This window comes from Solanum dulcamara, chromosome 3 (genome assembly GCF_947179165.1).
Source record: "Solanum dulcamara chromosome 3, daSolDulc1.2, whole genome shotgun sequence".
Taxonomy (NCBI): domain Eukaryota; kingdom Viridiplantae; phylum Streptophyta; class Magnoliopsida; order Solanales; family Solanaceae; genus Solanum; species Solanum dulcamara.
In genome coordinates, this window is record NC_077239.1 from 51,585,477 (window position 1) to 51,593,608 (window position 8,132).

The window sequence follows — 8,132 nt, forward strand, 5'->3', positions numbered from 1 at the left end:
CATTGCTGCAAAACAATGAAGGGCAGACATCTATTTATAGAGGTTTATTAGCACCTATTATAATTAGATTCAAACTTGAATTAAGCTTCTACAAAATTGACTCCTAATCGGATTCCAATTAGTGATGGAATCTTGCATGACAAGTAAACACCCCCCCCCCCAAAAAAAAGAAAAAAAAAAGAAAAAGGCACAAACAACAACAAAAAAAAAAAAAACGTAAAAAAAAAAAAAAAAACATGGAAAAAAAAATCATTTTTTTCTTTCTTTCTTCTCTTTTCTACTCCTCATTGGATATAACTAATTTGCTACATTCCTAATCCAACAATGATGAAGATGTGCATCAATATAGTATGAATTCACGGTACATCTCAAAATAAATGGCATGTCATTATCCTACAAGTAATACTTCAAGCCTAGTCTTCAAAAGATAAAATATCTCGACAAGACTTGAAGCAGGGGGCATTTGTAATCATTTACAATTTATTAAATATAAATTTGTAGAATGGTTCAATTTATATTAAATTCAAGATATATTAGTCCAAATAAATATTTTGGATTAATAAAATTGGGTCGATTATTTAAGCCCAATAAATGTGGATTTAATTAAAAACCTAAATCCTTTGATTTGGGCTATAAAGATGACTCCACTTTGTTAAGCCCAATATCATCTCATCCTAGAGGCCCAAAATCATGCCACATGCCAAGGTTAGGTGGCAATCCAAGTCAAATTAAATAAGCCACTAGAATTATGCCATGTGTCAAAGTTAGGTGGCAATCCAAGTCAAATTAAATAAGCCACTAAAATCATGCTACATGTCAAAGTTAGGTGGCAATCCAGGTCAAATTAAATAAGCCACTAAAATCATGCCACATGTCAGAGTTATGTGGCAATCTAAATCAAATTAAATAAGCCACTAAAATAATGTCACGTGTCCATGTGACATGTTCTGACCAATCAAATTAAAACTCTTCAACAAAGAAATCTGATTGGTCAGTTCAAACCAACCAATCAAATCACACCCTCATACCACTCCCTACAACTATAAATAGGGGTCCTCATTATTCTGAGAAAGGAGAGTTTTGGAAGAACAAGAAGCAAGAAGAGAGCTCGTGGATCAAAGGCCGCAAATTCTCTACAAAGCTACAAAGTTCAAACAATCAAATTCAAGCTCAAGTTCAAGATCAAGAACGAAGACAAATATCAAAAAGTTCGAGATCAAGTTACTTGTTCATATTTATTGTTCTTCATAACCATACAAGTGTTCGTGACGAATAATTCAAATCCAAATTTGAAGACGAAGATTCAAGATCAAGCTATTCAAGCCCTTGACTCTAAATCAAATTCAAATTCAAGTTTAACGTGTTTCATATTATTTGAAGAATCAGAGGATTATTATAGAGATTGTAACCGCATTACATTTTGAAATCAAATATTACACTTTGTTACTCCAATTTTCCGATCTTGATTATTTATTTTTCTCGGTTCGAAAATTTGTTGTTTACAAACACATCTTAAGTAATATGTAATAATATATATTACATTCTTTTATAAAAATAAATTACTACGTAGAAAATAATTCTACCAAGACAAAAAATTTAAAATTAAAATGAAGGACGCATCAAACTAGGCTAGAAGATAATAAAATGAAGAAGGATATTGATAAATATAGAAAAAGAAGAAGGAGGAGGTTCAAAAAAAAAATATGCAATGTAGATGAAGAAATAAAGAAAAGTGGTTGAGAAATGCTAAAGAAGAAGGAAAGAGTTTAGGGTTTCAAAAATCAATTGAAAACATATGAAAAAACATGTCAGCAAAAGAAAAATCACGTGGATAAAAATTCAAGGGCAGACGTGTTGAAGCGTGTGTATACACATATTTAGTTTAGTCAGTATTGATGTGTGTTTTTAAAATTAATGTGTGATAATTTATGTGTGTTTCTCACAATGCTCCTAATAGTTTAAATATAAAATTAAAAAATAAAAAATAATTTAAATGTATTTTTGACACTGAACTCTATATATTAAAAAAAAATTATGCGGTGACCTCTATCTAAAAAAAATCCATTTTTCTCCTGTTATTGGATTTTTTTTCTTTATTTCTTCATATTATATTGCTTATTAATTAAAATCCCAAGCGATATCTCTTAAAGATACATCGTTAAACCAAAAGACACGTTTTAGACATCAACGTGGTGAAAAGGCATGCCTTATTGATAGGAAATGTATTTATCTATTTTCTCAATTTTTTGAAAATTTCCTATGTGAAATTTTTTAAAACATAAACCTCATTAATTTTCTATATAATTGCATTCATTCAAAATACTAAAATTCTTTTAAATAGTGACTTAAAGAAAAAACAGTTAATTTGAATCATATTTATTGACTTTTGTTTATTCCCAAGTTATTCTTAAAATAATAATTTTTATCTCCTAAAAAAGTAAAACTTTATTAAAATAAAAGGAAAATATGAAAAAAAAATATTTATCTTGAACTTTAAAATTTTTAATTATTTTAAATTAAAAAAAAATCCAAAAAGTCACTTAATATAAAATAAAGTGAGTATAATTTAAGGGGTGTCTTTAATTTTAAATTCACGTACAATATGATTTCATGTGAATTGAGGAACTTCTGAACTTCACCCATTTTCTTTACTTTTGATGATAACTATGGCTAAGTGAGCCTAATCATAGATAGTCCTTTCATAATTTTATGTTTGGTTGTAACATAATTTTAAATAAGTCACTTTTCAACTCTGTCCAGCTTAATCTGTTTTAAAATAGGAAAAATTATTTGAAAAGGCTCCTTAAGACTTAACTACATAAAGAATATATAGTACCTTTTTAATATTGGAAATGCGTTTTTTTTTATATTTATAGCAATGTTAAAGAATTTCAAATGATAACTATAATCCATAATTTAATGCTACGACAAATTATAAGGTATTCTCTTCAATCCTTAAAAATTCCATAAAACGAATATCAAATATTTCTTCCCATATATATATATAAATATTTTAGTTAATATTTCATCTCAATAACAATTAATATATATAATTTATTTTAATATCACTTTTTATTTTCATGTTAAATCACTATTAAAGTATGATTATATATAAAATTTTATTTGTAATATATGTACAGAATAAACTTCTTATATTTGAAATATACCATGGTATAGATATAATTCATGGCACATTTAGATTGTTGTTATTTTTTTTTTGTCAGAAGATTGTTGTTATATTTTTGGTATAAATTTATTTCTTTTAGAAAAACATTATTACATATAATATTATTTTTTTTGTAATTTACGCATGGTATAAGCTTTTGTATATAAAATATACCACGTATTTTTATGGTATAAAAATAATTTAAAGTAAAATAATATTATTGTGATATTTTTTGGTATGGGATAATTATTCATAGTACACATTATTATGTCGCAAATAATTTTTTGTTAAAAAAATATTTATGAAGTAAATATATATCAAGTATATACATGGTATTAATTTTTATATCGAAAATATTTCATTTATTTCTTTTGCATAAATATAAATTATAGCAAAGAAAAAATATTATTATCTTTTTTTTGTATTAATTTATGGGATAAATGTTCATGATATAAATTTGTTATAACAAAGTATTTTTTTTATATAAGAATATTTTTTAATGTGTATTTTAGTATATATATGGTATAAATTTTTTGAATAATTTGCACTTTGACGATATATTTTTAGTGTATATTTAATATTATATATAATATAACTATTTTATTCATTTAGTAAATATTTGTAGTAGATGTTTAGTATAAATGTTTACACAATGTATAAGGATTTAACACACACATATAAGTAATCTTGAATAACTTATGTCAAGGCTCCAAACTTGAGGGGCCAACCACTACTAAAAAACTGTCAAAAAGCGACGGACTGCGTCATTTTTTTTGTCAAACTCGACGGAAAAGCGACGTAGTCACTTTCGTCACTTTTTTGCTCGACGCTTTTGAAGAAGCGACGGACAGAGTCGTAAAAAGCGGCGGACTGCGTCACTCCTAATTTTTTTAATTAAAAAATATAAATAAAAAAAACGACGGACTCCGTCTTTTTATTTTTTTTAAAAAAGAAATTATTTAATACAAAGCGACAGACATTTAGTCTCCGTCCGTCGCTTTGTTTATCTGAAATTTTTCTAGAAAAGCGACGGACAGGGTTCTTTAGTCCATCGCTTTTCTAGAAAAATAGAAAAACAAAAACCAGAAAAGCGACGGACTAAAAGACCCTGTTCGTCGCTTTTTCTGCAACACTTTTGATAGCAGAAACCTGCAGTTTCTGCTGCCCAGTTGCAATCAAAATTTTATTCAATTGTATTCAATTCAGCCCATTCAAACACAAATAACAACAAACAAAATCCGCAAAATAAATAATAACAAACATTATTAAACACTTAAAATAAATAAAGTCATAATTTAGAACGATTTAAAGTGTTTCAAAGTTAACAAAAAAAATTCAAAATGTTCATAAACAAACATAGGGAACCCTAAGGACTATTTGCTATATATTCATCACTATCGTCGGAATCATCCGGAGTGAACGCTCTTGAATAACTGGGCGGAGGCTGACGGGCGAGGTTGAACACTTGTTCTTTAATTTTGTCACGCCCCGAGAGGGCACCCTTGTTATGACCCGTATTTTTCACATTAGGACAATTTGGGGATAATGGTAATAAGTCAAGGGCAAGGCTATGGTTGACCTTGTTGGATACAAAATTCTTATGACTAAATTGAAATGTGGAAATATTGGAAATTTATTAAGGGTAAAAATTGAAATTTCTCATGTGAAAATACCATAAAAGATTAAGGACAAAATTGGAATTACTCATGTGGAAATACCATAAAAGGTTAGGGGTAAAATTGGAATTTCACATGTGGAAATACCATAAAAGGTTAGGGATAAAATTGGAATTTCACATGTGGAAATACTATAAAAGGTTAGGGGTATACTTGGAATTTTACATATGGAAATACTATAAAAGGTTAAGGGCAAAGGTGGAATTTCAACTTGGAAATATTAGGAAAGGTGAGGGGCAAAATGGAAATTTCACATGGGAGCCTTAGTCATAAAATCCTAGAATTCTCTACACAATTTGAGAAAGAAGAAGAGCAAAGGAAAGAAGAGAAATCAAGAGAGAAAATCGGACAAGAAGACCAAAAAATTACCCCTTCAAATTTCATCCCAAAAATTATAATTTTCTAGTATTCCTACTAAGTCAAGGGTGCTCTACAACATGGTGTAGTTTTTTTGGAAGATAGGAGGCTTGTTTGGTTGATTTGAAGCTTTGGTAAAGTGAAGAAGTTGGAAGGAAAAGGTAAGAATTAATCCAATTTCTTTGTGTTATGAAGTTTGTTTATGTTGTAGTAAGTAGAGATGTGTAGAATCCATGGAAATATGGAAGTTATATGGTTGGATTTGGACATATGAATAAGTTATGTGTATGTAAGATTGTTGGCAAGAAGACTTGAATTTTTGTGTAGTATTTTTGGTGTAGTATTTGAATAGTAGTATGATAAATATTTGATGTTGAAAATGGAAGTTGGATGAAATTAATTGAAGTTGGAAATATGGGTTAGGTGATGAAATGGAAAAAAAAATAAGTTTGTATAATTTGTTAGTTGTTGTTATGATTTTTGGGATATAAATAAAGTTTATATGGTGTAAGTTGGTATTAAAATGGGTTGTAGGAATTATGTAATTTTAGTATGATATTATAAGAATATGGAGGTAAGTTATTAAAAGTATGGATTCTTGTTGTTGATTATGAAGTTGAAAGAAGAAAATGAATTTGATTATGAAGTTGAAAGAAGGAAATGAATTTGATTATGAAGTTGAAAGAAGAAAATGAATTGTAATAGTTTTGTTGCATTTATGGAATTTTTGGGTGAAATATGGAATTGATGAATATTGAATAGTTTACTTGGAATATTTTTCACCTATGTTGGAATGAGTTGAAATTAATTATGAACATGAAATATTCATATTTATTTGGAAATGCAAAGTTTGGTTGAAAGTTGTTGCACTAATTGGAAAATTACATCAATTTATGTTATGGTGTGTTTAAGTTGATTATTGATGGAATTGGTGTTGATGTTGGCTTGATTGTTGATATTGTGGCCGAGTTGTAATCTCGGGGTTGTCATATATATAGGGGAGATGCTGCCGAAATTTTTGTAGACAAGTATTGGAAAAATTGAGTTCTTAAAGTCTTATGAATAGTAATTGGTAAATGTGACCAATTGTAGATTTTGGAGGAAACGGGAATTGAATTTGGACAACCGTAAAACGTCAAAAAGGTATGTAAAGTTTTACATTTTCTTCTCTTGGCATGTCCTAGATGTAATAGGAGTGAATACGAACCTTGGGGATCAATCTACTCTTCGAAATCGACGCTCGAAAATTTTCCTTTTCTATTCAATAGAATTGAATTAGGTAATTATGAATAATTTTGGAAAAATTGTCTAAACTTCTAGATTTTGCACAAATAAATTCCGAATACCTTGAAACTCTTCTAAATAATATTATGAAGTCCAACGCACGTGATTTGTATACGCCACCTCATTTGACCGAGGTGGGCCCTACTATTCCAAAATTTTCTTCGTTATTCCATTTGAATTACGGTAGGTAGAATTGAAAGAAACTCTTTGCTATGCTTCCTAATATTATATGAATAATTATTTCGTTAATTTCCATAATATATTTTGAAAGTACGGAGGCGATTTGGAAAATACTATTTTTACGTAGACTATTGTGATATTGGAAGTACTTGTATTATTATTATTATTCAAGTTTCCTTTTATGTTTTGTTATTGAAATTATGCCATTGAGTCTGTATAAATGTTTTGTAATTTAAATTGCATTTAGTTTCTCACTACTCCACTCGTGGATGCCTCAATGCTTCTTTCACTGAGCCTAGGCCATGATATGTTTTCGTGCGTATTTCTCTGCATTATTCGCCGTGTCCCGACGTGAGGGGGCAGGTATGACATGTACATGGGGTGGTAAATGTTATGCCACAGAGTTATGCTGTGCCATGTACATATATGTTTGTGATATGATATGATTTGATATGACCATCTGATATGATATGATTTGTTACGGAGATATTCCCTACTATGATGTTATGATGTGTTGTGGCGCCAATGACAGGAGGACGACCACGTTTTGTTCACCGAGTCCCATAAAATGGGGCCGGATACGGCATATGTATTTGCATATATGATTTGGGATTATGAAAAGTATTTTGAAATTCTGAACATTTATTTTATTTTCTGCACATACTATTCAGATTATGATTTTATTTATTACAATTCATACTTTACATATTCGGTACATTTTTCGTACTGACCCCCTTTCTTCGGGGGGGCTGCGTTACATGCCCGCAGGTACCGAAGTTCGATTTGCTGATCCACCTGTTTAGGATATTTGCTGCGTCGTTGACAGTGCTCCCTTGTTCGGAGCTTGTATTTTGGTACTGACTTTATCTCTATATATTTGGATATGTTGGCCAGGGGTACGACGGGGCCTTGTCCCGTCATATGACTATGCTATCATCTGTAGAGGTCTGTAGACAGAGTTATGTTGTGGGTTTTGTATATATGGTTTGGATTTTTGTGTGTTTTGTGATAACCTTTCAACTCTCGTGCGTATATCTACTTTTATGATATATTTAGTAACTTCTACTAATCACTACATTTGTTTATTCGAAAAAAAATAGCCAAATTTGGGATAAGGGTACGTTTGGGTGCCCAACTCGGGCACCAATCACGGCCTACGGGGTTGGGTCGTGACAACCCTAGACGTGACCGGCACTTGAAAGCCATTTCTGACCCTCAAGCGAACCACCTGATTCAATCACTTTATCAATTAGTCATAAACGCTCAAAGGAAGGCTCAATCATGACATACTATTCATAATATAAGGGCCGAAGGCCAAACATGATTAACTCAACGAAATAAGTACAATAGGACTCCTCAAAATAACAGTCCAACCTCCCCACACTCTAGTCTATGAAGCCTCTATCAAAGTCTAGAAGGTGCCAATGACAAGCCCATGGCTACCAACAATCGAGTTAAAGGAAGCAACA

General features: G+C 30.2%; 1 long non-coding RNA gene across 1 annotated transcript; it reads left to right on the plus strand.

Annotated features, from left to right (window-relative positions):
* The first annotated feature begins 4,861 nt into the window (after positions 1 to 4,861).
* LOC129882596 (uncharacterized) lies at positions 4,862 to 7,675 on the plus strand. Its single transcript, XR_008765805.1, has 3 exons — positions 4,862 to 5,360; positions 6,198 to 6,342; positions 7,432 to 7,675. It is a non-coding gene; the product is annotated as an uncharacterized LOC129882596 (long non-coding RNA).
* The last annotated feature ends 457 nt before the right edge of the window (positions 7,676 to 8,132 follow it).